The 21,218-nt window shown below is 38.2% G+C and overlaps 1 long non-coding RNA gene across 4 annotated transcripts; it reads left to right on the forward strand.

Annotated features, from left to right (window-relative positions):
* Positions 1 to 49: 49 nt before the first annotated feature.
* LOC145224405 (uncharacterized) lies at positions 50 to 21,212 on the forward strand. Of its 4 annotated transcripts, XR_013859642.1 has the most exons (12): positions 50 to 358; positions 840 to 931; positions 1,158 to 1,326; positions 7,005 to 7,130; positions 9,341 to 9,433; positions 11,101 to 11,201; positions 11,413 to 11,546; positions 14,837 to 14,972; positions 15,191 to 15,286; positions 18,969 to 19,098; positions 19,556 to 20,486; positions 20,630 to 21,212. It is a non-coding gene; the product is annotated as an uncharacterized LOC145224405 (long non-coding RNA). The 4 variants fall into 4 exon arrangements; XR_013859641.1 differs by having other exon boundaries at positions 19,556 to 21,212; XR_013859643.1 differs by lacking the exons at positions 19,556 to 20,486; positions 20,630 to 21,212 and having other exon boundaries at positions 18,969 to 19,245.
* The last annotated feature ends 6 nt before the right edge of the window (positions 21,213 to 21,218 follow it).

Here is a 21,218-nt window from a genome sequence, read left to right on the forward strand (position 1 = left end):
AACTAATATAGATTTGTAGATTTGTTAATTGTGTTCAAACCTAATTTGTTTTCAATTTTGCCAATTTGTTGAACTTTGCAATTTGTGTTGGCTAAAATGCTTTTGCAATCATTGTTAATAAAGTACAGCAACAAGTTATCACCCCAAATGCTAGCATAAACACGGTGACAAAACGTTTTAAAATAGTATAAGAGTGCATGGGTGTGTTAAATACACTTATAATCTAATTCATCACCTAAAGATAAAAACTCAAGATGCTGCTTTTTAAAATTGGAATCAGATGTACGACAAGTCCTGGTCTGTCCGTGTACTTTTCGTTGTTCAGTTCTGTGTCGGTCAGCACGCAAACACAACAATGGTGAGCTTTTGTATTGATACACGTATACTTAATTAAAGGTGAAAAAACGGTATAGTTGGCAGTTTATTCAGTTTTTCTGCAGGACAATCACGCATTCAAAAAAGTGTTAATGAATATTTTACGTAATCTTTAACACTTTTTTGAACACGTGACTGAAAAACTGTGACAACTATGGGGTGCTTGCTGGCACAAACACAGCGATAAAACGTTCCAAAACCGCAGTGTTTTGTGGTCGTAGAGTGCGTGAGTGTTATTGATAAAAACAATTTTCAAGATGCCGCTTTCTTAACGGTGATTGGATTGAATACTCAGATCTTAACAATATTTTTCCATGATGTTTACTCAAGCTCCATATAAGTTTGCACAAAGTTCCACGTCCGGGTATTAATTTTTTTTTCTTTTTACTATTTACAAATTATTTGGTTGTTGAATTTTTGATGCGATGCATCGAGATTTTTGACCATTGACTTCATTTTCACAGAACATCAGCTATATACAACCACGAGGCTTAGTTTTCCCCTGTACTTTCCGTGGTTCAGTTCATGTGTCGTTCAACATTTAGGAACAACAATGGTGAGATTTTTATTTATACTCGTAAGATTGAAAATAAAAGTAAAAACAAGTTTTTGCCAGCATCTGCTGCAGGATATTCCTTTTTTAGTGCTTTGTCAAGTTCTTGTTCGTATTAGTGATAATTGTGGTGGCAAACTAATGTCAAGTTATTCTTTTGCCTGGAAACTTGTACGATTTGCACTAAACTTGTCAAAAGAAACGATGCTTAAACAATGTTTTTGTTCAGCCTGAATCTTGGCAATATTTTGAATATCTCGAGATGCTTGCTCGGTGGGTCATCTGGAGCATACAACTTCGGTATGAGATACGACCAGAAGCGAGGCAGTGAAATGCAGGCACACTGTGTCGAAGATTGGCCGAAAGCAAAAAGTTCCTGTACAGTTGTTTCCAAAAAGGTAAAAATTTATTTGATGGACAGGTCTGGGTTAGCAGTCGACACAAATACGATACAAACCTCTTTACTTACACTTAGTACCTTTATTGTTTATGCGGTGTCGTACATAGCCAAATCTTACAACCCTTGCTTTGCAAACCATAACGTCAAACCGAATTATTTCCATACAAGCAATATGTTGCCAAATTAGCACCTTACGTCGTTCACTGTGGTAATTGGTATAGTCAGGTCTGACAACCAACGTAGGTTTGCTCACGCAATTGCGGCAGTGGCTTGACGATCTCACAAACAACATAAAATTCACTCTGCTTGGAAACTCGGCCGTACACGACTTAAAGTCGAGAGAGGTCGGTGGCAGACGCGCTTATAGCTCCAGGATGGATTCTTCTGGGCAGAACAAATTATACGGCCCTAACACATGTTTACATCACTTTGTCCCGCGTGAAACCGATCCACATGTTTCTCAAATGCGATTTTTTTTTAAAACGACCATTATTACCAATGCACATGATCAACGAGTTTTATAGTTTGTTGCATTGTAAAGTATTTTGAAGCACTTTATGTTGAATACACCCCAGCGCACATCGCATATTGTTTGGGTGGAATTTTTTCGTTTTTGGGTTGTCGGTTACGACTTTTCATATGCGTATTAGGTGCCGATTCTGATTTGCTAGAAGCTCGAGTGATGGCTCATTTTAAAGGTATAGTTGTAGAGAATAACATATGTAAATTTGATAGGGCAGCGGTGAATTTTAGGGCCAGCGCACATCGCATATTGTTTGGGTGGAATTGTTTCGTTTTTGGGTTGTCGGTTATGACTTTTCATTTGCGTATTAGGTGCCGACTCCGATTTGCTAGAAGCTCGAGTGATGGCTCATTTTAAAGGTATAGTTGTAGAGAATAACATATGTAAATTTCACAGGGCAGCAGTGAATTTTAGGGCCAGCGCACACCGCATATTGTTTGGGTGGATTTTGGATATTATTTATGAATTATTAACCGCGAATTTGGCAAAGCCAACTTGTTGCTAGAAGCTCGAGTGATGGCTTATTTTAAAGGTATGAATGAAAGGACTATCATTTGTCAATTTCAAAGAGCTGCGTTAAATTTTTAAGGCCAGCGCACATCGAATATGATTTTGGTGAATATGGCATCTTGTTATTAATATTTGGACACGATTCCGATTTGCTAGAACATTGTGTTTGGGCTTATTTTAAAGCTTGTGTTCAGGAGAAAACTTTGCAATACATTATATGGAGCACCCCTGGCGTTATGACGTTCATATCGTTGAATATTAATTTCAAAATACGCGTATTAATAACTGAAAAATATTTCGAAAGTTTGTGCGCTGAAAAGCTTTAAAAGCGTAGAATATTGTGTGCAAATTTCAGTATCGTATCTTTTTTAGTTTTAGCGTAAAGCGATTGGGCGCGGGATTCTCTCTGGTCGCTTTTGGGGTGTTTAAATTCAAACGGTTAACCTTCCCAGGAAAAGAGATCACGAGTGAAGCATCAACTGTTTTACAAATGAGCGGTTAATACAGAGCATTTGGTCTCTGTTTTGCTTTACGCATGGGCAGAAATTTTGCTAAGCAGTCTTTACCGTGATTAGAAATCAGCTGTTCTAGCGCAGTAATGTTATGTGATTTATCAAGTTAGCATGCGCAATTTTCCTTTCGTAATGACAGAAACGAATTTTGTAAATGCATGGGGCAGCGTTCTCATAGATAAGTTTTAGAAATCTACACTTGTGTTTTAAACACTACGTTAAAGGTTTGGCTTGCTACAGTACAGCGCGACTCGATGAGGTTGGTTAGCAGGCAGTAAGTAAAATGAGAAAACTGTTTCACGCGTAAACAGCAGAAATTTCGTGAAAAACATAACGCTGTATTAATGCTTTACTCGTTAGTTATGTTTCGATGCAATGGGCAAAGATTATCTCACAGCTGATAGCGTCTTATTTTGTTTCACCAAGTTATTATCGTCTTTGATGCCTGCATTTGTTCATTGACAGCTGCAGAAACCAAGCTTTTTAATTTCGCTCTTTATTACGTTGCGCTCTTAAAATAGTTTCCAGGAAAATATTTTATTTCTCCATCAATTTTGCGACTGTTTAAATATGTTCTGCTGGGCGTGTCCCGTTCGTGGAGCACTAAACTAAAGACTCCGCTGTCAAAAACAATTTTTGTAAATTTGTTTCCAGTTCTACGAAACTTTTCTTGCTCTTATTTCCGAGTTCATAACAAATCCTGTCTGGTCCTTAAACACCTGCTTTGTATTGTAATTCGCTTTAAACCAATGACACCTGACGAAAGCGGATTCGACGCTCTTTATTACAAAGCAATTAGTTTGACCTAGCTTAAACATTCCCTTATTTGAGAGCAACTGACCTAAAACGAAAAAACCCGAGAAGGTTCGATGGCAAAGATAAGCGCAATATGTTGCGTTCCTTTGATAGTTTGACTTCAGTACTTACCAAGCACCACAACATCCTAATGTCTAAACCAGTGAGTGCTTGCCAAACTTTTTTTGAAATGGTTCACCCTTTGAACCTTTACTTGGAACTTGTACACACCCGTCATAAAGATGAACATTAATTCATAACTGGGTTCAGCCCTGGAGCGTCGATGCAGACCAGCGATCACGGCACACTCATGTATGAATCACAGTACTACAGGCCCATTAAAGGCGTCATACCGAATCAGTCCGTCACCAAGCATTCACCACCATATGGCAAGGCGTATGCTAGAAAAATCTAGCCTGCAGTGGGATTCAAACCCACGACAGGAATCTTTCCGGGACTTGCGCTCTACCAAATGAGCTACGCAGGCTCAGTGGAGAATCCGCCGAAAGTCGAATCGCAAGCACCGTTGCCTGCCTCCTATGCTGCACATGTCAGGTTCGTAGTAGGGGATCGCCAGTATCAGTGAAGATGAACATTAATTCATAACTGGGATAAGCCCTGAAGCGTCGATGCAGCCTATGCCTTGCCATATGGTGAATGCTTGGTGACCGACTGATTGGGTATGACGCCTTTAATGGGCCTGGCGTACTGTGATTGACCAGTCAAAAATGTATTCATACACCGAGTTAGACTTAACAAGGCTATGGATGAACACTATGTAAATCATTTAACATTTGTTTTGTGGCAAATAATTTAGTGAAAACTGCAAGTTATAATTCACTTTATACCGCAAAAAGAATCATTTTCAATGAATATCAAGAGAAACATAGAGTTTTGATGACAAAAATAGAACATAGTAACTTACAAACTGCATATACTTGAGATAGATGTTGTACCATGTACTGTACACTCGAGTTAGCCTACTCCAGAAGGTAAACATATTGCAATACCTGGTTGTAGATGAATTGTACTATTGAATCTGGGTCACCCTAATACACTCCATTAAAGTTGTACACCCATTATAAATTATTGTACACCCTTGAAACCCTTTTATTTTATTCACATGTTTTAATAATATTAATGACATCGTAATGTTAGATATGCCATTACCCATGCTTGACATGCTTTTTTCAATCTTGAAAAAAATGTAGTAATCAATCTTAACTATAATCATGCTGAAATGATAATATGCATCAAAGCGCTTGGTTCAGTTAGGGTATAATCGAAAGTGCTTGGAAGTTTGGTTTTCATTGGCCGTCTAAGTTATATTTTGTAAACCCTGTGCCGTCAAAGGATCACACGGTCAATGTGTACCAGTGTTATTTCGTGAAAAGGAGTTTTGTGTAGTCGATTTTTGCATAAGAGACCGAATAATGAGCATTTGTTACCAAAATCTACTTGCTGGATGGCAGCTGTAGGAAAAACAAGCAAAGTTAAAAATTAGTGAATGTTGAGGCAAAGTTGGTTTGAATTCAACAACAGCGATTTGTTGATGGTTTAGTCTTCTGGTTTTTAATTCAACGACCACTGCTTTTGTTTTTATTTCGCCACTTGTTTCAATCCAACGAAAAAAAATTTCTTCACGCAGCGAATGTATTTTGTCGATGATTTTACGACGCTGTTTTATTGTATTTGCCTCGATCGAGGCGAGGCGAATGTCAAACTTCATTTTACAGTTCATGGAACTTTGTCTTACTTGTTTTCATCGAACACATACTATGCCCGTATTTGAGGGTTCATTTTCTGAAGTTCTTTTGTCCAACGCAGACACATCCAACGCAGTTTTCTGTTTAAACTTTTTCAAACTTACGATTGTTAGCTATCTGAAGTTGATCATTCCAAGTATATATTCCGGATTACCCGGCGGTGTATCTACAGGTTTCCTAAACACGTTTTTTAAACGGTCATGATTACCAACGTATATGATTCAGAAGCTTCATAGTTTGTTGGTTATTGCATTTTAAAATGTATATTAAAGCATTTTGTAACGTTTTGTTGGATTCAACTTTTTTGCAGCTCCGTTTTTCCAAGAATTCTTTTGGGTTTAAGTCCAACCAACAATGCCTAATGTGTTAAAATTTTAAACCGTTGTTTGTAGGCGTTTTTATCCTGTAGCTGCCGAAACCAAGCTAGTTTATTTCGCGTTTTATTACGTTGCGCTCTTAAACTACTTTTCCGTGAAAGATTTATTACTTTATCAATTTTACGACTGTGTAAATATGATCGGTCGTTTGTCCCGTTCGTCGAGCAAGGTAACTAAACCACCGCCGCTGTCAAAAACAAGTCTTGCAAATGTGTTCGCAATCATTGAACTTTTACTTGCTCTTATTTTCTGATTCTTAACAAGTCCGATCTGGTCCCTCAATGTTGACACACCAACTTTGCGTTGTATTCCTCTTTAAACCATTGACACCTAGCGTAAGCGCTTTCGACGCACCGTATTACTAAACTACCGAAAATTGTAAAGCAATTTAGATTAAGATAGATTAATCGGAGCACAGTTTAAAAAGCGCATTTGTGATAGGGGTGTTTTTAATAACCGATGCGTGTTTTCAATACAAAGCCCGAAATCTGACAGGTGTAAAGTTAGGCGTGAATCAAGCCAGCTTTATTGTCATATAACCCCCAACATGACATAAAAACCCGGCCCGACTTAGAACTCTTGTTGACCAGCACTGTAACAAATCAAAATTACAGTTTACATGTTGATTGCTTAACCGACCTTAGCCTCAGTTGTAGTTTGCAATAAATCAATTTTGCAAAAGCAATTCATAAAAATGTAAAATGTAAAGTGTGACGGAAATATTTGTCCAGAGAAGACAGTGACATCCTTCATAAGCGAATTTGGAATCACAAAGTCTTGTGGCTTTTCGCGCGCTTTTTATATTCTATTTATGGTAACGTGCTTTTAAAACCCGTCAGGACTTATCAGTGACTTTATGACGATGTGATGGGTTTTGCTGCCTAGTGTTTGCTTCGTTCGGGGATCACATCGCGACCGTGTATGGAGAATAATGCTAACATATATTATAATAACCAAGACTGTTTGCTAATTTTAAAGCAACTGACCTAGAAAGCGACTTTCCAAACACCTTTGATGGCAAAGGTACTTGCAATTTGTGTCGATTATTGGTAATAAACTGTATTTTTCTGTTTTGTGTAAGTTTTCCGGTTCTTAGCTATAAAAACACGCTGTGTCGTAATGTAGTCGGTATGAATGACTTAATACATAACACATTCCAACACACGTTTCTAACAACTTATATTTATTGTCAGGACATTACTTGGCCAAATGCGACAGCAAGGACTTTAGCTGCACTTACCATGGTCGACAGCAAGACCTGATCTGCCCTTCTACTTCTGCATGGTCCAGTTTCTCTGTGTTGGTCAAGAATAAGAGTGGTGAGTTATTTAATTTGCTAAAGCAGTAACAGCGTGTTATTTTACGTTCCTTTATTTGACGTTACCAAACACCGGAATGTCTAAGCTTAAGTCGTGTACGTAGGACAGAAATGCCATTCAAAAACTTGTTAATAAACAGCAGGTTGTATAAACATGTAGGAAAACCTTTCTAGTTTTGTCAGATTTTTCAATAAAGCTAATGTCAATGACACTGTAGTGTCTTATTTAACGTAAACAACAACATTAGATATGTCTTTACACATGCTTTTTTATTCTCGGAACAAATCGTAATAATCAATCTTAACTATAATCACCAGCATTCATTCCTAGGTGAGGTATATTTTGCGCTTAGTTGATTCGGACGTGCTTGGAAGTTTTTTTTGTAAACACTATGCCGCCACAGTATGACCCGGGCGGTGTTTAACAGCTTTTATGTTTGTTTCGCTACTTGTTTCAACCCAATTATTGTCATCTATCACGTCACCAATGTGGTCATTAAAAACTGCTTTGGGCTAATCTAATTTTTAAATCGACGAGGCCTAATTTGATCGCAGCAGATACCGCTTTGCCTAAATTTAGTCTTGTTGGTTTTCCACTGCAAAGTGGTGTTAACAGTTTTGTCAGGAAGCGACTGTTTTCGGTGGTTTTACGACGCTGTTTTATTGTGTTTGCCTCGATCGAGGACCGATACCTTATATGGCGATGCTAAAGCCAAACTCCATTTTACAGGTCAATGAACTTTGTCTTACTTGATTTCATCGAACCAATTCAATACCTGTATTCATGTGTCCCTTTTCTGAAGTTAAAATTTACGCACATGATTGTTAGCTGTTTAAAGCTGATCCCTCCAATGTTTAACCTCGAATGAGCCAACGGTTCATCCACAGGTTTCCCAAACTCTATTTCTTTGAAACATATTGATGTTACCAATGCACATGATCCAGGAGTTTTATAGTTTGTTGGTTGGTGCAAGTATTTTAAAGGATTTTGTAACTCTATGTTTGATTTGCCCGTTTTTTTAATGCTAATTTTAAACGTTTACTAAACCTCCCCATGCCACAGAAGTCGCAAGGGAGAGATTTAGTGCTTTATGATTCTGGCTTGCTTCACTCATGGACAGAAATTTTACCAAGAAGTCTTTACCGTGATCAGAAATCAGCTGTTTTAGCGCAGGAATGTTATATTATTTATCAAGTTAGCATGCGCATGTTTACCTACGCAATGACAGGAAACGAAGTTTTTAAAAGCATGGGGCACCGTTGCCATTGATAAGTTTTTAGAAACTAAAACTTTTTTAAACCTTAAGGTAAAGGTTTTGCTTGTGATTGTGTGGCGAGACTCGGTGAGGTTAGTTGACAGTCAGTAAGTAAATGTTTGCTGAATAGAAATAAGGCTATATTTATGTAGCGTTAGCTTTACTTGTTAGTTATGTTTCGATGCAATAGGCAAAGATTGTCTCACAGCATATAGTTGTTTCACCAAGTTATTATCGTAATTGATCACCTGCATTTGTTCATTGGGTTACTGCAGAAACCAGGCTATTAAGTTCCCATTTTCTTACGATCTAAAAACAGTTTTCAGAAAAAGATTTTACTACATCATTAATTTTACGACTGTGTAAATATGTTCTGCTGTGTGTGACCCGTTTGTGGAGCACAAGGTAATTAGGAACGCCGCTGACAAAAAATTCTTGGAAATTTGTTATCATGTTAAACTTTTTCTTGCTCTTATTTTCGGGTTCTTAACAAGACCAATCTGGTCCCTTAATGTTAAAACACCAACATCGAAATGTATTCCGCTCCTGATGTGAGCGCATTCGACGTATTGTATTACAAAACTATCGAAAAGTGTAAAGCAATTTGGATTAAGACAGATTAACCGGAGCAAAGTTTGTATAGCGCATTTGTTATACAGGTGCTTTTATTAAGCTTGATATTTTTCCTAAAGTTGTCGGAGGGTCCGAAATTAGGCATAAACTCAAATGTACAAGCCTGAAACTTGGACTTAACCCGTTGGTTTCGTTCGTTAACATCGCAATCTCGGCGCTGGCTTAAGATCTCGACAATCTCATGATAATTGACTGGTCGGTTGCAGACGCATTTATATGTACAATATAAATTCTGCTTGGCAAAATATTTTATTGTCCCGCGTGTGTAATTCATTGGGAGATAATTTTCCGAATGGGTCTAACCACTTACATTGGTTGACAGGACAGACCAACCTGCGCTTACCAAGTGCAGCATCGAGACCTGATCTGCCCATCTACTTCTCCATTGTCCAGTTTCTCAGTGCTTGTCTAAAAGGTTGGTCTGCTTTTTCGTTGCTAATGCTGTTAAGCGTGTTCCAAGCTCACGTCGTGTGCGCATAACAGTAATGCAACTTAAATCTATGTCAGAAAGTGCTTGAAAGGCTCATTTTCTCTTTCTAGATTTTTCAAAAACTACGCCGTCAAAGTATCATAAGGGTTCCATAAACGTTCTTTTGTAAAAAGAGTTATTTCGGGGTAAGGGTATTTGTATTTTGGTGTTGCATCGGTGCTTTCAGTGAGATCCCTGCTGAAACTAAAAGTAAACCGTAACCATATACAATGCGAAATTTGTACAAAGTATTAACCGCATATAGACGGTAATAATAAACATGCAAATGTAAAACATGAGCAATAAATATTTCCTTAACTGATTTTGACAAGTGTACGGCGCATGTTAGTAACTCCTAATTTTTATAGGACCGTATTTTGCTCACAGACCCTTCTGTCCAGAGACGGAAGCCCTAATAATGCAAACGTGCCAATACCTATTGATTAACTTTAAGATTCTACAACTGTGTTTTACAAGTTGAAGGTTTAACCCACGCCGCAACGCGTTAAAGGTGTGTTGACAGGCAGTAAGTAAAATGCGATCGCTGCTTACGCTTACACAGCAGAAGTTGAATAAAATAAAGTTATGTAGCATTAGCTTCCACAAATACAAATTCCCAATGGACTGCAATTTTAAACATTTGTTTGTTTGTTGTTGCTTCTTTCTTATTTAAAATTTTAGCTCATTTGGGCTTGTGTAGTGGTTCTCAAAGTTTTTATCATGTTCCTCCGTTACATGCTAAAATATTATCACATCTCCCTGGGTGCAAACCTGTTTGATTGACATGTGATAGCCCGGCCCGACACCTCTGCTTTACCATCACTGTAACTTAAACACAGTAAAAATGCAAATTGCTTAACCGATCTTAGCCTCAGTTATAGTTCACAACGAATAGTTTTTGCGACAGATTGGATGAAAATGTTGTTTGTTCTGGATAAATTATTTGTCTATTGAAGGCAGCAACATTGTTTTTTTTGTTTGTTTTTCTTGTTGATTCAAATAAAAATTTAGAATCGTGAAGTCGAGTTTGCACCATCTTGTTATCGCTATTTTTTGCGTTGGTGTTTGCAATTCGTCGCTTTATAAGAAATTCTTCTTGCTGGATATGTCATTATCCTGGTGAAGGCCCCTTGTATAGGATGTGGAAACGTCGATTATTTATAATAAAACTGCTGGGTGAGCAATTCTCGGTTTTTAATGGCCATGTTAGAAATTTATTGACTTTTGATAATGTAACGCGTTAATCCGCCTTGATTTTGTTTGTGACTTTACCACAATACGTTGATAGGATTTTGCCTGATAGTGTTTGCCTCGTAGTGAACACTGTGACCGTAAATGGCGGTGCCAAGCACCATGCCCTCGTTTATTCTCCTGTTCACCTGTCCGTGACTTGCTTGTTTGCTTCCACAAAATATAAGTGGCAAATACGTCTGAAAAGTGTGTCGTAATGAAATTTGTATGGCGTGCATCCCAAGCCAAAATATTTACATAACATAAGTTCCTAGTAACTACTAGAGACGCATCGAATCGGTCTAATTGGGTTCAGAGCGCCACTCGTTGATAACCCTTCATATATCATGATTAAAGTAATTTTTTTAACCTCTTTGTAACAGGACACCCAAGTGTTACTATATAGAAGGGCACAATTCCTGACCGACCCCTGGCATTTTTCCTGGTGGAATTTTTTCTTGGCCAGCACTTATTGGCAACAACGGTGAGTTTTGTATTTATCTTCGTGAGATTAGTTAGAAAGGGAAACCTTGAAATATTTTCAGGCATACGATATCCACTTTTTGGTAAATACTAATATTTTTATTTTAAGAATACTTCTAAGGAAGAAAATTGCTGTAGGAATATCTGGCTCTTCAGAGTTTTTGCATTTTCACGACTAAGTTATGCAGTAAACTTCTGTACTTGTTCTGCAGGCCAAGTCATCTGGAAAACACAATCCTGAAGCACAGATGCCGACCGGACAAATGAGCCGTTGGATTGCGACATGAAACCCCACAAACTGTCTGACTGCAAACTCTGTGATCTTGGTTGAGTGTTTGGATGCAAGGTACGTTTTAAGTCGTTTAATCTGCAATATTACACAAGCATTACACAGTTGCGATGTTTGCAAAATGTGATTACAATGTGTGACTATGGTGGTTTTTGTTGCTGCCTTCAATCTGCGACAAAACGCAAACCACTTTCAGCCGATTTTAGTTGTTTGTGAACTGTCGCAAAATAATTTTCCGGGGGGTACTAAATTTGTTTAGCGAAAAGAAAACCGGCAGAAAAAAGTAATACATTTATTACACAACAGCAACTGCGTGTCTAACAAATCTGTCGTTGAAATGGTGTATTGCTAAACAAATACAGTTGGTAATTGAGAACTTGTGTTTTAGCTAACGCTTCGTCCACCAGAACGGTAGGGCTTCTTCAGGGCAATGAATGATATATTGCGAGCACACAAGCGAAAATGCACAAGCGCAGCGGGATAAATCGAGAAATAATTACACAAAGGCTTTCCGTGAAAGATTGCGTGTGCTACATTATGACGGTGCGTAACTAGTGTCCGACATTTGATAAGGAAGTGGAACGCAAAATATAACGAAAAACCGGGCTTAGGCTTTTGCCGTCATTGCGATTTAGAACACTAGAATTTGAATTTATAAGGCAACTTTCAAAAACTAACCTTTTAGACCAATTGGGTTCTCGTTTCAAAATTCTGGCATCGTTTTAATTAATGTGGTGGTCGCATTCCAAAACGTGTTCACATAAGGAGGACTTTTTATTTTCCATATTTTTAACAGCCACTTGGTGCTCTTGAGGCGTGTATTGAAATTCCGCTCGGCTTGTCCAAGGTGCCTGGTAAACTAACAATTGAGTGTGTGTAAAACACATGTGTTTTCGGAAACCAATCAAAATTGAGCAAAGCTTTTGTTAAACCTCTATTTTATTTGTGGGAATGTAATAATAATGGCAGGTAATTCAAAGTGACCAAGCCAACGCAATTGTTAGCAATCGTCTGTTAAACTTGTTTTATCCGCCCTGAGTACTAGTTTGTTTTAGCGCTATTCCTACTTAGGCTTCCTTATGTTAAATACAACTTTGGGCGAGACTTATGCCTACCTTTTAAAAAGCTTTAATGATAAGTTCGATAATCTTTGTTAAAACTAAAGTTGTGCGTAGTTTGTTGTTGTTCATTTCACACAAGAAAACAGTTGTGATGGAGACCATAGTCCAATCTTTAAACGCGGGTAGATGGTGGAACGCGGGTAGATGGTGGAACGCGGGTTAAGTTTGCTGTTGTTCAGATTCTTCAATTGTGATTAAATGCATCCGCTGCTGGTGTTGTTGGCTGGTGCCATAGCGTTTCTAAAATAATCTTTGGTTACAAGAACTATTTTGTGAACAATTGGGTCAACTTAACTAGTTGTGCTAGTTTGTTGACTTCCGTGCCTCAAATATCTGGGAAATTTGTAGTTAACACTGAACGAACGTTCCATACACGTCCCTCATTTAATAAAGTGCTTAGTCCAACTGGTGAAATTTATGCAAATTAGTCGACCTTTATTCCTTTAACACACAAGAAACTCCAATGAATCAAAGTGTAACAGATTGGTATTGTCAGAATTTTTAATGTGCTAATGTATGGCCTGAAAGTACAATATAATTTCAGAACATTTAATTTAGAATTCACTACTGTATTTTTACTTATTGACAAAGATCTATACGTTTTGAATGTTTCGTGACGTGACGTCACATAATGCACCAGTTGATTTGATCGGGACAACAGTAATAATATACGGTGCTATTTAATGCTATAGATTTACACTCCACATATTAGTTCAACACAGAAACAATACGTTTACCCTTGGCTAGACTTAGACAACTAGATTTTTTTCGATTTTTTAAATTAGATTAAAAGAGCACCTCAATTTAAGACTGATATTGTGTCAGCCAAAAGTCCGTCGCTCTGAATTGATAATTCATCGTTAATAAGTAAATTTTGGAGCTTTTCATAATTGGAAGACAATATCGGGTTTTTGAATTTCTTGGCAAGAAAAACTGTACACAGTACGCCAGGCCTATTAAAGGCATTATACCGAATCAGCTGGTCTCCCAAGCATTCACATATGGCAAGGCATAGGCTAGAAAAATCTAGCCTGCGGTGGGATTCGAACCCACGACAGGAGTCTTTCCGGTACTCGCGCTCTACCAACTGAGCTACACAGGCTCAGTGGAGAAGCCGCCGAAAGTCGGATCACAATCACCGTTGCCTGCCTGGTATGCTGCACATGTCCGCTTCGTAGTAGGGGATCGCCAGTCCGTATCAAGCAGCTAAGATGAATATTTTCATACTGGGATCAGCCCTGAAGCATCGATTCAGACCTGCGATCACGGCATACTTATCGATAATACACAGTACGCCAGGCCTATTAAAGGCATTATACCGAATCAGCTGGTCTCCCAAGCATTCACATATGGCAAAACTGATTACATTTTATGCCGCACATAACAGCTGCGTATGTGTAAAAATAACGTTTCATGGGGACAGATTCAAACGCTGTAACATATTTTGGAAAATATCTTCTTTGTTTATTTGTTGCCTGATATTATTATGGTAAACAAGTGACAAACACAACGTGGTTATTACTTAAAAGTGTGTATTGTAACTTTGATGTATGTTGCCTCAGTGCACTTGTTAACTTTTAATGGGTAAAGTTGTTTCAATTTATCAGATTTGGTTTTACCTCTCTCTTTCAATTATACATAAACTTTTAGCGGTAGTTGTACGCAGGTTTGTCAGCCATAAAATAAGTAATTTGGAACTGTATCGTATATTGAATTCTGATATTTCCTTTGTTTATAACTCGACGCTGATGGAACACCCTCATGTTTTGTACAGTTTAACAGAGGAATGGTCGAGTGTTCACAGATTTACTGTCGAAATATTTACATGTTAAATAATATGAATTAATTTTGAAACAGTAAACCTCGGTCAAACCGGAATATGTTAATCCGGATCTTCGATCGCATAATTCGGACGAAACTTGAGGTACAAAAGATTTGTAATGTGGTCAGACTTTAACTGATCGACATCGGTTAATCCGAATTTTGTTAGTCCGAACGAGTCCGGATCAACTGATGTTTACCGTAGTATTATCAGCCAATATAGACTTGTTACTTTCGAGACGAGAAACGTCTCTTCTCTAAAAAATAATTTACTGCTTTCATGGTTACATGTAGATTCTTTGATATTGACTAACCGCCACCTGGCGTCCTCCTACCAAACGATTTCTTTTGCAATATTCGCGACAGGCAACTGTGTATGTGATCAATACAAACATTTTTTTGCAGAAAGCGTTCACGGCTTTGACATTGTCGCAAATTTTTCCGGCAATTCTAGCTCTGGTCTGACACCTGGCGGTAAAAGACACACGTTGAGAGGAAAACTGATTGACTTAGGTCGGAGGCGATTCACGCTGGCTCTGAGGTAGATGTGAAACATACTTAGTTGAGTGAATTGTAAAACCTTAACTATGTCATATATTCGAAAAAATATCATCTTTTCTTAGTGCTGTATGCGTCACCGGCATAACGTAACAAAGTCCAGTTTTAACAGTTTCTCATTTAATGCTCATTGGTCGCAAAAAACACGTTTCTATTTAATGCACAAAAAACACGTTTCTAATCACCTATATTTGTTGACAGGACATTATGTGCACGCCCAAGTGCGACAGCAGGACCTGATCTGCCCTTCTACTTCTCCATGCTCCAGTTTCTCTGCGTTGGTCAAGAATAAGAGTGGTGAGCTTTTGTGTTCATATATTATATAAACGGTAGTAAACTATAATTATGGGTCCCCTTCCACGAAGAGGACACAAATTGTTTTTGTCCGTATTTTTTTCTTTTTTCTGTCTAACGCTGGTTTGTGAGACACATTTGGTCAAGAAAGAGTTCTTCAAATTTACAGAGATGTTAGTTAATAATCCAAATTTGATCCTCCTGAAGTTTAACCCCGAATTACCCAGCGGTTCACCCACAGGTCCCCGAAACGTAAAATTTTTATTGCTGGTTTTATCGCTCGTGTGGTAAAGAAGGAGTGACATATGTTAGTTATCAATCTAAACTTGATCCTCTAGAAGTTTTACGAGACGTCGCTTCGGTGATTAGAAATTAGCTGTTTTGCACAGCAATGCTATTTCGTTTTATTAAGTTATCACTCACATTTTTAGTCTTGGCGAAGGTTTTACACCTATGACGTGATTTAAACCGAAATAACTGCTCGGTTTTGTATATGTCAAGCAAAACTTTGTTAATCAAAGTAAAGATAAAAAAATGAACTTGACTTTTTTGCAAAATGAATGTTTTTAAATGCTCGTTGTCAGGTTGCCCGCCGCATGATCAAGGGTTACTTAAGGTCAACTAGTAGGTATTGCAAACACAGTTCAGAACTTTCTTTCGTCATAACGTTGCGTTTTTTGTTGACAATCAATTTAGGAATCAATACTCAAGGCATGCATAAATTAGGCTTGATGGTATTGTTGAACACTCAGGACGGCATGATATTGAAAATGGTATCATAAGGTCAAACAGTCGTTTGGAGTGTGCACCCTGAGAGGTTACTACAGGTCGACGGTACTCGTTTTGTTATGTATACACTGGTAGCAAATTGCTTTTTAATTCAAAGTGTCTGTAACACAACTGTTACAGTTTTCTAAAAAAAATGTGTTTAAAACCCGACCTTGGACGACAATATCTCGGTCAAAGCAAGAAATTAGATTGTAGTATTTGTTACGTTTTTTAATGTTTTTGTGCATACATGACAATAATGGTGCAAAAAGAATACCAAGATTTTTTTTTTATTGTTGGGTAAATGCTTTCTGTAAATTTGTCCTTAAGAATCTAAAAATCACCGCAACATTTGTTTACTGTAAATCCGCACAAACGCGCGTGTGGGGACCCATTAGTTTTTGTGTATAAAAACAATCATATGTGTAGATTAAATGATGTGTAAAGTAAATTGGTAAATATCGTATAGAATATATAAAATGGAAATATATCAGGACGCCACTGTTACAGTATTTATTTTGTTATTTTCAACAGATGAGTGTGATCTTTGCCTAAAAGGTTTTACACAGGGCCATTGTTGTTATTTTTTTTAATTATGTTTTCTAATTCATGTTGATGACTTTTATTTTGATGGTTTTGATGCAGAACTAGCGTAAGGTTCACTCTGTGCTTGGTTTTCTTTATGCCTTAAACTGGAAAGCGAAAATACTAATATGCATTTCTCAGCTCTACGTGTTGTGAGTTTGATCGCTGTTGTGCGGATTGTCCATTCACACAAAGTACAATGATATAAACCAGTGTTTCTATATAATAAGGGTCTTATTGCTTAATAAAATTCAGTCGCATTCGTATTGAAGTTTGCATCAACGAATTTAACCTAAAAGTCACCACCGAAATCAGTGTTAAGGGCCGGTTGTCGTTGGAAACGAGTTGTCGCGAAATATTTAACTTGTCATCGTGGTAAGGTAGCGGCTTCGCGGATTAATCATGAATGTCTGGGTAATAAAAGCTTTCGTAAACATTGCCCGCTGATAACAAATACAATTCTCTGGTTAGCTTGGTTATTGTGACCAATTCGGCAAAATGTCCCGAAATCTAACCTGTGGACAGAGCATGCTATAATCTTAAAACGCAAACCCTATACAGCGCATTTCCTCCTTTAACTTTGCATTGCTAATTTTATCTCTCATGTCTTGGTCTTGTCGTCAAATGGCATGTTTTGGCATCCGACCTTGCATTTGTTGTACGCTTTGCAACGAATTTCGCTTGGTCATGCCAATCGTTGTGTTTCCAACTGTCTGTGTCGGACATATACATGGACCTGGGCTTTAAATGTTTCTTTAATTGCATGACAACATAACTTTGTAGATGTTTGAACGGATTGTACCACATACTCCACGCAGGCAACGTCACAGACAACACCTACAGTGCACGAACTTGATAAGACATTTGCAAAACGCTGATTGGATATTCGCATTCAGTCTCCTTTGCATTTAGTTTTGCAATTTGTTTTAGAAACACAAAGTTTTCCTAAAGTCGTTACGTGATGCTACAACTTTTTACCCTTTAACCTACCTGAAGATAATACGAGTAATATGAATTTGCTGTGCATTGAAATTTGCAGTAACTTGTTTTTATGATAAAATGTTAATCCAAAGGTCGGAAGTAAAGTAGTTGCCAGTGCATGTTGTTGGCGCAAGTTGTCACGGAAATGTTTGCCTGGTTATCGTAGAATACTAGCAATATTTCTGATTAATCATGGATGTCTTGGTAATAAGAGCTTTTGCAAACATTTTCCGCTGAAAACAAAATATTGAACAAATTAGCTTTAAAGCTTCATCTTTCAACGTCAGTCTCTTTATGGTACAACAATTTCGTGTTTTTAAACGCAAATATTTCACACCAGCAGTTGTTGTTTGAAACTGGAGGTCGTATTTGGTCCACATTATTTCCCCACATTTCATACGGACCTAAAATGTTTTACGTTGTTGCATGGTTGAATATTAAACAATAATCGTCGATACAATGAAGTCATCTTGAGTAACGTATGATGATGCTTTGTGGTGGACTTTAAAAGTTCTGATTTGTGGATTCGGTAAACAAAGAAAAAAAAGAATTAAACGCAAGCACGTCACAACGCAACGAAAACACCGCGCGTTAACGAATGATTGGGCCTCTAATTTTTTAAGCAGGTGCCTGTAGCACGCTGAAAGCATCACGTCTGTTTTGAAGTTCATTGTGTTGCCCCGGGTGAATATTCCATGACTCAAAAAATAGTCTGTTCCTGTAATCAGGCTCCCGGGCCACAACAGACGTCGCATTAAAATCAATACGGTGGTCCAGTGATACCTCGTGGTTGGAATCGGCCGACTTCTTCGCGTCGCTGTTGGCAACATCCCATTGGTGTTCTTTAAGAGTTTAGAATTGTAATGACGCCACAAACACAAATGATAAAAATAATTAAAATCCTCACTTTTACGTTTATGGCTAAGTGATAGATTGTGGGTGTGCACAAAAACGAACTTTTATCGATCCACAATAAAAGGTGAAATCAACAAAACCATCTATCCATCACATTGAAGGTGCAATCGACTTTCTTCAGTCTAATGTGTGTTTTTTGCCTGCCAAGCCACCCGAACGAAATTAAATATATCGCTGGTAAATGCTCATCTGGCTTTAAACATGCCTTAGTTAACGATGTACTAATACAGAAGTCGTCCTGATCCAGATTCTATTTGAATAAGGACTGACGATGCCATATATTTGGGCGAATGCGATTTTCGAAAGGTTTTGCAATAAGAAGTACACAGACTGATTAAAGTGTGTGCTGAATTTGTCAGCTCATTAATGCTTTAGTTAGTGATAGCACACATACTAAAACGCAATGATGTCACTTAAATTATATTTTTATATGCAGACCTTATGACTTAAAGACGTTGAGAACGTTACAGACAATATTTGCTCTGGTGGGACATCTTGCGGCAAACGACTTTAAAGTGAGACACGAGCCGGGAACGAAGCACTCAAAAGCTGAGAACCAGAACCAAGTATTTTATACTAGAACATTATAACAACTATAGACAAAAATGTGGACAAACCTATTTGGGATGGTGCTTTCTGATAATTTGTCGTATTGAATCTAAAATGATTCGAACCATGCTGTTACTATTTTCCACAAATGTTTTCGCAAAAAATTTCCCTAGTAGATCTAATGATAAGCATCGTTAAATAAGATGTTAAATATAAAATGGAAATTTATAGGAAAGTTACTTTCCAATTTTTTAACTGTTTCTTTCTACATTTTCCAGGCATGATTTTAGTTTAATTAAGTTTAAGTGTAACAAGAACTTTGGCTTAATTTCAGGACTTTTTGGGACTTCGATTAGAAAGTTATTGTTAAAACCAGACCTCGAGGGACTATTTTAACATTTTGCATTTTGATTCGTCGGCACATGTTTGGCTTGCGCATCACAAATAACTGCAATCTTTTTTTTGATTTTGCAGATAAACGTTTTAATCTAGTGTCATTGCCACAAAATATAACTAGTTAAGTTGATGTACACGTTCCTTTCGTGACTGGAAAACATTTGTACATGATTTCAAAACTTTACTTCATCAGGATATTTTCATAAGGTAAGCATCTGGCACTATGACCGGTTGCCCCTTATGCCTGAGAAACATCCTATGGTTTTGAGGCGGATCCCACCCTGCTTTGATAACTTGTTGGCTCCCGGAAAACATTAGTTGACTCACCAGAAAGTTGGCTTTAGAACGTTTACTCACCTTTTCCGTTACCACGCTTTATGTTAAAGCCAAATCTCGACAGTTACGCATCAGTAAGTTTTCGACGGCTACGCATCTTTACCTGCCGAACCCGTGAGATCGCCCAAGAACTTTTCACCAAACTGAAGACTGTGAGATCTGTTGATTTCGGTCTACATCAGGGGTCGGCAATCTTATTTGCACTGCGGACCGTTTTTGAAACTCAATTTTTATCGCGGACCGACCTTAAAAAAACTACTCATATTTAGCAATAAAACCACTTAGCATTTAACGTGAAAATGATACGGACCGGTAACGAACTCCTCGCGGACCGGCGGTTGCCGATCTACATGACCAAGAGGGCGAAAAGTAATTATCAAGAAACACCACCAGGTTTCCGTTGATGACGTGCGAAACTACGTCGTTGGGAGGTACGAAGCGTAGGAACAGCAGGGGCGTCCAAGGTGGCAAACGGTTCATCGGTCCAAAAATCGGAATGGGGGCTTCTCCTATATGTAAAATAACTGTTTAATGTTTTGTCTTTACAGAATTAGAAAACATGTATTCGGAACCCGTAATGAGAACTTTTCCGCTCGTGACGAAAACGTTGATGTCAATGCAGCGACTACTTCAACTCCGATTACTGAGGCAACAACAGTTTAGAAAACACAAGGTGACAGTTTGATTGTACTTAATGCTTGTTTGGATTTCGTACAAGAGACCACTTCGTGCGTGGATTAGAATACTAGCGGGGCGCGATCCCGTACATCGAGATAATGAAGATAGCCGTTAAAAAAATGACTGGATTTCAAACAGCCCGATCCCGCTTATGGACAAAGTGGACCGAGATTTTAAGCTATCCACCTCGGACGGAGATGACACCAATGCACGTGAAACAGATCAAGTAGACCCGCCAGCCAACAACATCTAACATCCTGGGGGCCGGGCCTCGGACCCCTCGCTAAAAAACCAAACAAGGTGAAAACACACCAGGTTTAACTGTCGAGCCTCCTTAGACCGACTCGGACTTAATTAAGGAATTAAGGCTGATCACAAAGTCGGTAGATATTAGCACGAGTAATAGGGAGGGGGAGGTAGAGGCCTTCCTTAAGAAGGTCCACTCCTCCCAAGAGGCCTTCTTTACCAAGAAGGTCCACTCCTTCCTTATCGTCATCAAGCGGTGGCACGAAAAATTGTAATTGTGGCGCAGATTTACATGTGTCGCCTGGTAATGGGGATGCTTTTGCCCAAAATGCGCAAGTTATTTTTAACGTTATAAAGTATGTGAAGAAATTACGTTACTTAAGGAAGCACATAGCGATTTTTGCTGGTGCTGTGGTAACCTGGTACACCCAGACCCCAAACATAATTTTAACAACACGCACTGATGTCATTTCTCTCAGCG

Source organism: Phallusia mammillata, chromosome 4, assembly GCF_965637545.1.
Source record: "Phallusia mammillata chromosome 4, kaPhaMamm4.hap1.1, whole genome shotgun sequence".
Classification (NCBI taxonomy): domain Eukaryota; kingdom Metazoa; phylum Chordata; class Ascidiacea; order Phlebobranchia; family Ascidiidae; genus Phallusia; species Phallusia mammillata.